The 13,565-nt window shown below is 37.7% G+C and overlaps 1 long non-coding RNA gene across 1 annotated transcript; it reads left to right on the top strand.

The window, feature by feature from the left end:
- The first annotated feature begins 2,330 nt into the window (after positions 1-2,330).
- Positions 2,331-9,627, top strand: LOC141087836 (uncharacterized). Its single transcript, XR_012231740.1, has 3 exons — positions 2,331-2,402; positions 7,215-7,280; positions 9,498-9,627. It is a non-coding gene; the product is annotated as an uncharacterized lncRNA (long non-coding RNA).
- The last annotated feature ends 3,938 nt before the right edge of the window (positions 9,628-13,565 follow it).

Raw genomic sequence — 13,565 nt, 5'->3', positions numbered from 1 at the left:
AGTTGAGGAGGTCTGAGAGACCGGGGTGCCGACCATGACCCGTTATTGAAAGAAAGGAAAATGAGTTGGAAGACATGAGGAAGACAGCCGTCCTAGGTCAGGTCCCCAACACCACGGACACCCCTGAAGGAGGAAGGCGGGCGCTGGTAATGATCTGGAAGGTAAGAGACCTCGATCATGGCGTACCGAATAGTGGAAGGTGACAGTAGGGGAGAGTAGGGGAAGGTACACGCCATAGAGAGAATATGGGTGTACCTAGCCCAATTTAAAATTTTTGTCATGTGGCGTGCGCGCTGGTGAGTAGCAGTAGGCTGCTCAGAGCATAGTGCTCCCAGTATGGTTCGGCCCCCGCAGATAGTGGGTTTGGCTGAACAGCTGGTCCGACAACAGAATGTAGGTGTAGCTTCAGAACGACAAAGGCAGGGATGACGATTGTCGAGGACGACAATGGACAAAGGAAGGAGGAGTGTAGGGAAGGTGACCTGACGGACGGACGGACTAGTCAGAGTGAAGAAGGAAATGTTTGCACAGTGTAGGTAGGTGTTAGTTATTACAGTGGGGAAACAGCTAGAAAAGTGTAGTGGACGTGCAGTACCTTGGGTTGACCATTAGATGGCAGGGAGGAGTGTGAGCAAAGGACTTGACAACAGCTTAGGGCTTTAGAAACCGTTGGTCATGGGGGCGTGGTTACAGTGACAGTTTCAAGGAACCGGGTTGGCTATAAATACTGAGGGAGGGTTCCAGAAAGTTCCAGTCCCCAGGGGGAGCTCAAGTGACAGGAGGACTGCGACAGTCTGTGCACTCTGAGGAAAACCAAACCAGGGGGACTGAGGAGAGAGAACGTCAGGGGGGTGGTCCTGACAGGAAAGAACCGCAGTAGAGACGAGGCTCTGGGTGAAGGACACCGGATGTGTAACGACGAAACTGGCCAGTAAAGTGCTGATGGTGTACGGGCCTAAGGCGGCCACAGTAACTGAGCTGACAGGATTGTCACAGCGTGAAAAGGGGCGGTACGTATAAATACGTCCCAAGTGTAACGCACGGTGTAGGAAGCGGCCCTGGACACGGAGGGCAGTTAGAGAGAGAGATATTGCGGTGTGCTGCGAGGGCCGTCAGTCGGACGGTGAACAATAAACTTGGACCTGTTGCACCCAGAATCTGCCTCCATCGTGTCTCTGTTATTTTCGTCTCTGCGCGGTAAGAAGAGGGACCACCCCCCAGCTCGCCCGGCCCACCGACCCTACATGAGCCTCTGAGAGTTTTTTTTAACTTTATAAGCAGCATACAAATCTAGCAACTAAACACTCAGAGACAGGAATAGAGTTGTTGCACCAAACAGTGGCCTTTGTAGATGTGCACATTTCCAACATCACAATAATCCAAAACACACATCTTGCATTTCTGACGAAGGACAGGGTGAAAGTGTTTCAGTGGTCAACTGTCTCTATGGAACTATGATCAAATGTTCTATGGAACTCAGATTTGTTAACGTATTAGAACTTTTTCTAGTATTCAGTAAGATATTGATTAAAATATTAATTTTGAAAGGGGATATACTCATTCGTGCTGAGCACAAACTATACATATATATATATATATACTGTATATATATATGTTTTATATATATATATATATGTTTTTTGTTTTTTATATAAATCACAAATCACTAGCATCCAACATTAAAATCCAACTGCCTACTTCACAAAGTGTGCATGTTATTAGCAATTTTCATTTTTGTTCATACTTGTATGTTGTAATAATCCAATATTAGACCTGTAACTCCACCCGAATACAGCATCCTATTGCAGGTACTCGCTTTTGGGACACAAAACTAACAAGTTTTTATTGTCCTGTTCTTTTTTTGGAAAGTACCAGGGCTGGCTTTTTAAAATTTTATTATATAACAGACTGTTAGGATTCTCCTGTGGCGTGGGATAAATCCAAAGCATTGTTTGGTGCTGTGGTCTCCCATTCTGGCCTGGCCACTGCAGGTGCTGCTCAGCACAGACATTGGTCCCAGCATCTTGCTCAGACTCATGATATCCATTTGGTTACTGCTGGCCCTCCAGCCAAGTCTATGGTAACCAGTAATATGCGGGGTAAAGCCTGATGTTTGGGAGTCTAAGTCCAGAGATTCACCTACTGAGCATGTCTGTGATGTGGCACCTGCTGATTGGTGGTCAGACGGTTGTTGCACTGGCGAGGTGGCAGCTCCGGATTGGCACACAGGTGACACTTTGGCTCACTGGGTGTGAGTGTTTGGGGTGGAACTTAATGTATAAAAGGCTCCCAGTGGCGCACGTGGGTGCGCTAGTATCACTAATGTGTGGTTTATGTGAGTGGATACTCTTTCACTCTGGTTGCATATCTTAGTGTGCCGCTCTATATGCAGAGAGTACTAGGTGAGCAGGTAGGGTTAGGACGGGGTAATTACTTCTTGGCTTAGCACCAGTTTCCTTCATGTGTGCAGTTAGCACAGTTGAGTTACTGGGGAAGTCCAACCCTCAGGCTAGACATCTCTGAGCGAGCGATAAGATATTGCGCCTAGCGCCACGTGAGTTCTTTACTTTCGTACAGCGTCTGATTTCTTTATGTGGATAGCTAGTTCAACCTTTGTGGTACTTCCTCTGTGACGTTTTAACAGGGTTAGGTACGCCATTTTCTTCTCATGGTACCACTCTGTGTGGCAACTGAGCTGGGCACCGAGAGTCCTATTCACACTGTGTGGCGTTTAAGACAGAGCATTCTTTGTGATTGCTTGCTGATTAGTTCAACTATTGTTCTCTAACAGCAGTTTTTCATCTCTGCACGGTAGACCCAAGGTTGCGATTGAACTTCTCCATTTATTTTTAATCAGTGCAATCCGCTAACCCTAACACAGAGATTTTTAAAATCTTTAACAATCATACTACAAGCTGTTATTGTAATTTTATTCCCAGGTGCATTTGACGTCAGGGATCTTTAAATCCCTAAACCCCACACTTGAAAATCCATTTAGGCTATATGCACACGTATGCAGATTTTCTGCATGAAAACTGGATTTCTTCCCATAAATCGCGTGTTTTTTCCCGCCCGTTTTCTCTTCGTTTTTTGCACAAAAAGCATGCATTTTTAAGCGTTTTTTTCAGGAGCGGTCCCAGTCACATAGAAAATAGCAAGAAATGCGGAATTTTCCACGAAATTAATGAGCATGCTGTGTTTTTTTCCACGATGCGTTTTTTTTTTGCGGAAAAAACGCACCAATATCCACAGAAAGTGCAGAATTCATTAAAATGAATGGGAAGCTTCTTTTAAGCATTTTTTAAGCATTGTATTTGGTAAAAACACAAAAAAAAATGAAAAAAACGCAACGTGTGAACACAGCCTTGCACTCAATTTTTTTAAAAAACAATATAAAATTTAAAATATGAAAGTTCTGCATCCCCTTTTTGTAGATACTTTTTGGTTAAAAGAAATAGAACCCTCAAATACTTTTGTATTGCATGTATACCCAAAATTTTAAAGTTACCTTATTTTTAAATGATAACACGAACAGTTTTTGCATGCAGTTTTTATTAAATTTTTTTTTTGGTTTTTACTTTTTTAACTTTTTTGGCAAGTAGGAACTACACTGCTCTATATTTTAAATACAAGTACAGTAAATGAAAAAGAAGAAACACATGCCACACAGTTACACACACGCCACAGCAGTTGGAAATACACTTACAGTATGAAGAAAAAAAAAGCAGAACACACATACACAGTGACACACACGCCACACAGTCACCACAGCAGTTGGAAATACACTTACAGTATGAAGAAAAAAAAAAGGCAGGGTACACACACACATGCTGCATTCACACATGCTGGCAATACTCACGCTGGCTGGCAGTATCTGTTGCTAGCACTGGCAGGCTTCCTGGCAGTCTCTGTTGCTGGAAGGCAATTCTTCCTGGCAGTCTCCTGTTGATGGAAAGCAATTCTTGCTGGCAGTCTCTCTTCTTGCTGGCAGCCTCTCTCTTCTTGCTGACAGTCTCTCTCTTCTTGCTGGCAGTCTCTTTCTTCTTGTTGACAGTCTCTCTCTTCTTGCTGGAAGTCTCTTTCTTCTTGCTGGCAGCCTCTCTCTTCTTGCTGACAGTCTCTCTCTTCTTGCTGGAAGTCTCTTTCTTCTTGCTGTCAGTCTCTCTCTTCTTGCTGGCTATCTGTTGCTGGATGGCTGGCATGATGAGGAATGAAGCCCACCTTGCAGGTTTATATAGTTTTGGGGCTGTCTGGAAAAGTATCAATTTTTCTGAGCATGCTCAGTTCAAAAAAGCGGATTTGCCCATTATAGCAGATGGCAGACGGCGGTGGATACTCTGTGATCCGCCATTTCGGCGCAGACAAAAAACGTTACAAAGTCCATCCACTCCAGACAGCGGACGCCAAATTCTGGCAGATCCGCTGAAAGGCGGCTGGAACGGACAACCATCCGTCACAATCCACTGCTAATGCAAGTCTATGGGAAAAAAAGGCGGATCCACCAAAAAAAAGGCGGATCCACTTTTTTCGAAAAAAGGCGGATTTTGACTGACGCCAAACAACTGAATTGTGAAACTGGCCTAAAGCACAGCATGTAATACCCATATCAGCATGTTTGCGTAAGAGTGGTCATTTATAAAAGTTCACATTTATAGTAACACAGTGTATATAACTGGTGTGTTATATGAAACCTCATGGCTAACGCGGTCCAAGCATGATATATACCCACATACTTTATATATCATGTACACAGAAATTTATTATAACTAATTTCCTTAATAATTTATATTTAATGTTTAATTTCTTTATTAATTTTTATGCATTAATTATTATTTAAGTATTAATTATATTATTTTTATACTTATTGTCTATTAATTATTAATGTAATTTTTATTATTTACTATTTTTTATTTATTAATTATTATTTAATTTAATGAAAGTACAATTTATTTAGATTTTTTGTATTTTTGTGTTATGTGTATCTATAATTATTATAATTTTTTCTTTGTCATATTATTAATAATTGTTTTATTGAAACATTGTATATTTTTTATGTATGATTTGTATAATAATATGTATAATATCTTTAGTGATAATGGGACATATATAATAGATTTACTGTGATGATTTCCACTCTATTGTTCTGATACTGTGCTCCTGGTGGAGCGCATGCGTGCTCCGTGTCCCGACGTCCTGACTTGCTGCGTCCTCGTGACATTGGTAACGCCGGGCTTAGTCCTGTGTGTTCCGATCACGTGGTCCAGCACTTGGGATTGTGGGGCCTCCAGACTGCGCAGGCGCCATCTCCACACCCGGAGCACCGTTATCATCGCCATTATGGTAATCAGCGCCATTAAGGAGATTAGCGCTTATGTAGCCCACATATATTAAAAAAACCCGGAACCACCATGTAGCCACCCCCTGATGAAGGAAGGATTCTGAAACGCCCATCGGGGAGCACGTTATAGGGATGTGGTGACCCTTAAAGGTATAGGATTCATTTATGCAATCATCTATATATATTTATTTGCACTTTACAAAGGGAGTCACTGGTTGCTCTATATAAATATGCATGGTTAAAATTTGCACATGCACACTGCACCTTATACGGCAGTGAATGTCCTTAGTCACTTATATAAGTTTTATGATATATAATATAAGGGTGTTTTTTGTGCATATACACATTATATTTTTTAATAGAGTTACTATTGTTCCCTTTTTCCACTTATTATATATTTTTTTGAGTATGGTATAACCACACTGTGTGATATTTTTTGCACATTGCACACTGCACTTTTTATGGTAGTGATTCATTTAGTCGTTGTGCTATAATTATTTTTAGGCACTTGCACTTCTTTCATTGTATATTATATAAAGTTTTTTGGAAAAATGTTCACTTTATAATAATAATATATGAGGCATGCATATTATAACATGAACTATATGTAATTGGATCCAATTTTATCTTACAATTTTGTAAAATCGTCCTATATGTGCACTTTTGTTTTAATTGGTTTTTATGTAACCACTGATACAATAAAAAGATTATTAATTAAGTACACCCTGTCTGGTTTTCTATGGTCAATAGGTCTAATGGTTGGTTGGTTGGTTCTTTCAATTTTAATTAGTGTAAAATCACTAATTTCACTGGACACTGGTGGTAGAAATTAGTATTTCTATCAATATTAATTGATTATTGTATCATTTTATGAATCACGATGTATATTACATCCAGTGTCGGTGTGTGTTTTTTAAACTATTTACTGTGTTCAGCACAGGTTCTTCTCAACTACCGAACATCGACTTTAAGGCCAGAGAATTGTCCTGGGAAGGACGGATTAATGCGGTATTTACTAATGGTGGTACTACAATCGCACCTGGCAATGGTTTACAATTTGAAGAGTTGTTCACAACTATAAAGAATTTGACATGCAAGCGTACACGCTCTTGGTGGAATCGTGCATTCCTGGAAAATTACATACAACATCAGTTAATCCCTAGGAGCTTGGGAAATCAGGTTACCCCCTCTTTCCCAGTCAATGATGATGAATTTATAAAGAACTGGGAAAATGTCTGTAATGTTGCATCCAGACAATTGATGGAGTTGTTGGTCAAATATAATTCCAAAAATCTTGTTGAGTTAGATGTATTATTGGAGGAGTCCTTTGCAAAAGCAAAATTATGTTTGTTTACTGAGTTATATCAATCGATTGATGGTCAATTGGAAAAACATATTGACCAATGGACAAAGGATATACAGGCTAAACAGACTGATAAATTACTGAGAGATCAAAGAGATCTATCGGATGGGAGAATTTATAGATGGCGTAGATACCAAACAGGGGAGAAAAATCGTGATCGATCCATCTTTCTATCATCCAATCCTGCAGCAGGAGATATTTCTAGTGCCTCCTCTTCTGCCTCTGTATCTCTGTCAGCTATATCTACACCAAAACGTAAGAGGGAACCTCGCTATGTACTGGCCAAACGGACATTCAGATATTCCCCTGAGAATCACAAGAATAGTCTGAAGGTGATTAATTTAAGTTCATATAATTTTTTCTGATACTGAAATTGAAATTTTGAATAAAGGTCTTATGTTTTGTCCCACAGCTCAGTTTGGTAAATTTTCTGCAATTAAAGATTTACATTTATTTGCGAGGAAACTCATTTACATTTTCACAATGAAAAAATATTGCAATTATTCCCAACAGAGGCGGAATAGGAGGCACTAGTCACCCTGAATGAATTGGCACAAGAACATAATGAATCAGAGGGAGGTAAGATTCCTGAATCGATACACCCCAAGTCACGGAAATTCCCCCCCTTGTCAGCCTATCCAGTGATTGAGACATTTGTGAAAGTGGTAAGTAGAGAATTTGATAAAATTCCAAGATTTTCTCTTACTGAAAATTTTACTAAGAAAGAAAAAATGATTTTAAAATGATTACAGGAAATACCGGATGTAGTATATAAACCGGCTGACAAGGGGGGTAATTTGGTTATCTGGCCTAAACAACTCTATGAAAGAGAGGCCTTTAGACAGTTAAAGGATGAATCATGCTATAAAAAATTGACGTATAATCCATCTGACAAATTCCAAACTGAGTTGATGGGTATTTTGAAGGAGGCATTAGAGATGTGTACTATTTCCAAGGAGTTATTTGTGGCATTACAGATATCTGAACCAATGATGCCAACACTTTATTTGCTGCCTAAAGTCCACAAGAATCAATAAATTCCGCCCGGGAGACCCATCATATCTGGGTATGGAAATTATTTGGAGAAAGTGAACAGGTTTGTGGACTCTAGACTGCAACCACTAGTGGAGGAACTGCCTTCATTTATTAAAGATACAGATGAATTTCTAAAAAAGGTGGATGGGCTCCACATTGGCAGTAACACCTTATTATTAGTGTCATGTGAAGTGGAATCACTTTATACGAACATTCACCATAATGATGGCATTAAAGCTGTGGAATATTTTTTACATTCATCTACTACACCTCACTCAATGCGCCAATTTATTGTGGAACTTTTAGAATTTGCTCTTTCGCACAATTTTTTCTTATTTAAGGGGTCCTTCTTCCTGCAGCTCCAGGGCACTGCGATGGGCGCTTCTTTTGCGTTGGCTTACGCAAATCTTATCCTGTGGCTGTGGGAGAGGGACCTCTTTCTTTCTGGATCGGTATCGTCAATGGAGCGTAGAGCGTATCCTAATGTGGGTACAAAGATATACATCTTTCCTGTATCCTAATGTGGGTGCGTTTCATTGATGATATCTTTTTGATATGTTATGGGTCGGTGGAATCCCTTCATGAATTTATGACAGGTTTGAATAATAACTCCTTCAATATACATTTAACATACCAGTTTGATAAAAATAAAATGGAATTTTTAGACGTTAGCATTAGGAGAGGTGAAGATGACTGTTTATATACCGATATTATTCGGAAATCAACATCATTTAACTCACTTCTCCATGCAAATTCATCACATCCACCAGCCATGATACGATCTATCCCAAAAGGGCAATTCCTAAGATTGAGAAGAATCTGCTCAAAAGATGAGGAATTTGAAAAACAAGCTTTAGATTTGAAGCAAAGATTTTTGGAATCCACGTATAGCCATCGCTCCATTAAAAAGGCTTACAATCAGGCAAAAAACACTACCCGACATCAAGCACTTTATGGCAAAAAAACACAGAAACAAATCAATGGGTGAGATATATTACACAATATCATGGCCAAACGGATTTAATGAGACAACTGTTGACTAAATCTTGGGGAATTTTAAAAACGGATCCGATATTGTCTAATTATATAGGGGACATACCAAGTATTACATTTAAAAGATCAAGGAATATAAGAGATTACTTGGTGAAAAGTAATTATGTATCTAGCCCATCTCCTGTCAATTTTTTGTCAAATGCGAAAATACCATTGGGTTGGAAGCCTTGTGGGAAGTGTGTGGCATGTCCCAATATCCATAGGGCCCAAAATTTCTCTAATTCTAAGGACACATTGGTTTATGGGATTAAACATTCAATAACCTGTACAACTAGAGCGGTTATCTATTATGCAACGTGTCCTTGCCCTTTGATCTACGTTGGAATGACAATACGTCAATTAAAAATTCGTGTTAGAGAACATGTATTAGGGATAATAGCCGCAAAAGAAATTGATGATATTTCACTGTTAAAAACTATCCAGAGACATTTCAAGGTCCATCACAATTGTCATGCTTCATTACTAAAAGTGATCGGGATAGACATGGTTCAACCCAATGAAAGAGGTGGAAAAATAGGGAATCTTTTAGCCAAGAAAGAAACTAGGTGGATTTGGACAGTAGATACGGTGTCTCCTAATGGCCTAAATGAGAATTTGAGCGTTACTCCTTTTTTGTAAACCAATTGCCAATTTTAAACCGATTTTAAGTTGTTTCGTTGTGCTACTGTAATTATTGTTTTTAATAATTTTATTTTATTTATTTTTTAGATTTTATTCTATTCTGTATGCGGCCATATATTATTCTGGCTGCAATATTTGATTTTAATATATTCTGGATCCGTGAAAATTGTGTGGAACTGAGAGGTCGTCATGGAGGCTGATACTTGATGGACATTTGGACTTATTACCTATGAAGACTATTGGATTATACATTTATAATTATTTATATGTTGTTAATTATGATTTATATATTGTTAATTATGATTTATATAATTTTTATTATATTTTATTATAAATTTATTATTCTGTATGGTAATTGTGATTATTTATCATATTAATTAATTTATTTTTTATTTTTCATATTTATTATTTATTAGCAGTATAATTTTTTCATATTATATTTTTTCATATTATTTTCTATTATTTTCTTGTATATTTTATTTATATATTATTATGGATTATTATATTAAAAAAAAAATTTCAATATTTATTATCCACTAATTTATTATAACTAATTTCCCTAATAATTTATATTTATTATTTAATGTCTTTATTAATTTTATGTATTAATTATTATTTAAGTATTAATTATATTATTTTTATACTTATTGTCTATTAATTCTTAATATAATTTTTATTATTTACATTTTTTTTTATTTTATTATTTAATTTAATGAAAGTATAATTTATTTAGATTTTTTGTATTTTTGTGTTATGTGTATCTATAATTATTATAATTTTTTCTGTCATATTATTAATAATTGTTTTATTGAAATATTGTATATTTTTTATGTATGATTTGTATAATAATATGTATAATATCTTTAGTGATAATGGGACATATATAATAGATTTACTGTGATGATTTCCACTCTATTGTTCTGATACTGTGCTCCTGGTGGAGCGCATGCGTGCTCCGTGTCCCGACGTCCTGACTTGCTGCGTCCTCGTGACCTTGGTAACGCCAGGTTTAGTCCTGTATGTTCCAATCACGTGGTCCAGCACTTGGGATTGTGGAACATCCAGACTGCACAGGCGTCATCTCCACACCCGGAGCATCGTTATCATCGCCATTATGGTAATCAGCGCCATTAAGGAGATTAGCGCTTATGTAGCCCACATATATAAAAAAACCCAGATCCACCATGTAGCCACCCCCTGATGAAGGAAGGATTATGAAACGCGCATCGGGGAGCGCGTTACAGGGACGTGGTGACCCTTAAAGGTATAGGATCCATTTATGCAATCCTCTCTATATATTTCTTTGCACTTTACAAAGGGAGTCACTGGTTGCTCTATATAAATATGCATGGTTAAAATTTGCACATGCACACTGCACCTTATATGGCAGTGATTGCCCTGAGTCACTTATATAAGTTTTATGATATATAATATAAGGGTGTTTTTTGTGCATATACACATTATATTTTTTAATAGAGTTACTATTATTCCCTTTTTTCCACTTATTATATATTTTTTTGAGTATGGTATAACCACACTGTGTGATATTTTTTGCACATTGCACACTGCACTTTTTATGGTAGTGATTCATTTAGTCGTTGTGCTATAATTATTTTTAGTCACTTGCACCTTTTTCATTGTATATTATATAAAGTTTTTTGGAAAAATGTTCACTTTATAATATAATATATGAGGCATGCATATTATAACATGAATTATATGTAATTGGGTCCAATTTTATCTTACAATTTTGTAAAATCGTCCTATACGTGCACTTTTGTTTTAATTGGTTTTTATGTAACCACTGGTACAATAAAAAGATTATTAATTAAGTACACCCTGTCTGGTTTTCTATGGTCAATAGGTCTAATGGTTGGTTGGTTCTTTCCATTTTAATTAGTGTGAAATCACTAATTTCACTGGACTCTGGTGGTAGAAATTAGTATATCTATCAATATTAATTGATTATTGTATCATTTTATGTATCACGATATATATTACATCCAGTGTCGGTGTGTGTTTTTTGCATTCCCCTTTTTGTAGATACTTTTTGGTTAAAAGAAATAGAACCCTCAAATACCTTTGTATTGCATGTATACCCAAAATTTTAGTTACCTTATTTTTAAATGATAATACGGACAGTTTTTGAATACAGTTTTTATTAAAAAAAATTTTGTTTTTTACATTTTTAACTTTTTTGGCAAGTAGGAGCTACACTGCTTAAATGCAAGTACAGTAAATGAAAAATAAAAAACACTTGCCACACAGTTACACACACGCCTCACCAGTGGGAAATACACTTACAGTATGAAGAAAAAAAAAAAGCAGAACACACATACACAGTGACACACACGCCACACAGTCACACAGTGAGACACACACCACAGCAGTTGGAAATACACTTACAGTATAAAGAAAAAAAAAGGTAGGGCACACACACACAGACTGCATTCACACATGCTGGCAATACTCACGCTGGCTGGCAGTATCTGTTGTTAGCACTGGCAGGCTTCCTGGCAGTCTCTGTTGCTGGAAGGCAATTCTTCCTGGCAGTGTCCTGTTGATGGAAAGCAATTCTTGCTGGCAGTCTCTCTCTTCTTGCTGGCAGCCTCTCTCTTCTTGCTGGAAGTCTCTTTCTTCTTGCTGTCAGTCTCTCTCTTCTTGCTGGAAGTCTCTTTCTTCTTGCTGGCAGCCTCTTTCTTCTTGCTGACAGTCTCTCTCTTCTTGCTGGAAGTCTCTTTCTTCTTGCTGTCAGTCTCTCTCTTCTTGCTGGCTATCTGTTGCTGGATGGCTGGCATGATGAGGAATGAAGCCCACCTTGCAGGTTTATATAGTTTTGGGGCTGTCTGGAAAAGTATCAACTTTTCTGAGCATGCTCAGTTCAAAAAAGCGGATTCGCCCATTATAACAGATGGCAGACGGCGGCGGATACTCTGTGATCCGCCATTTCGGCACAGACAAAAACGTTACAAAGTCCATCCACTCCAGACAGCGGACGCCATAATTCTGGCAGATCCGCCGAATGGCGGATGGAACGGACAACCATCCGTCACAATCCACCGCTAATGAAAGGCTATCGGGAAAAAAAGGCGGATCCGCCAAAAAAATGGCGGATCCACTTTTTTCGAAAAAAGTCAGATTTTGACTGACACCAAACAACTGAAATGTGAAACAGGCCTAAAGCACAGCATGTAATACCCATATCAGCATGTTTGCGAAAGAGTGGTCATTTATAAAAGTTCACATTTATAGTAACACAGTGTATATAACTGGTGTGTTATATGAAACCTCATGGCTAACGCGGTCCAAGCGTGATATATACACACATACTTTATATATCATGTACACAGAAATTTATTATAACTAATTTCCCTAATAATTTATATTTAATGTTTAATTTATTTATTAATTTTTATGTATTAATTATTATTTACGTATTAATTATATTATTTTTATACTTATTGTCTATTAATTATTAATGTAATTTTTATTATTTACTATTTTTTATTTATTAATTATTTAATTTAATGAAAGTATAATTTATTTAGATTTTTTGTATTTTTGTGTTATGTGTATCTATAATTATTATAATTTTTTCTTTGTCATATTATTAATAATTGTTTTATTGAAATATTGTATATTTTTTATGTATGATTTGTATAATAATATGTATAATATCTTTAGTGATAATGGGACATATATAATAGATTTACTGTGATGATTTCCACTCTATTGTTCTGATACTGTGCTCCTGGTGGAGCGCATGCGTGCTCCGTGTCCCGACGTCCTGACTTGCTGCGTCCTCGTGACCTTGGTAACGCCGGGCTTAGTCCTGTGTGTTCCGATCACGTGGTCCAGCACTTGGGATTGTGGGACCTCCAGACTGCGCAGGCGCCATCTCCACACCCGGAGCACCGTTATCATCGCCATTATGGTAATCAGCGCCATTAAGGAGATTAGCGCTTATGTAGCCCACATATATTAAAAAAACCCGGAACCACCATGTAGCCACCCCCTGATGAAGGAAGGATTCTGAAACGCCCGTCGGGGAGCGCGTTATAGGGACGTGGTGACCCTTAAAGGTATAGGATTCATTTATGCAATCCTCTATATATATTTATTTGCACTTTACAAAGGGAGTCACTGGTTGCTCTG

This window comes from Dendrobates tinctorius, unplaced genomic scaffold, assembly GCF_039654945.1.
Source record: "Dendrobates tinctorius isolate UK_male_01 unplaced genomic scaffold, ASM3965494v1 ptg000035l, whole genome shotgun sequence".
In the NCBI taxonomy this organism is placed as follows: Eukaryota; Metazoa; Chordata; class Amphibia; order Anura; family Dendrobatidae; genus Dendrobates; species Dendrobates tinctorius.
Note: the sequence above shows the minus strand (reverse complement) of the source record. Positions and strands in the feature narration are given on the sequence as shown.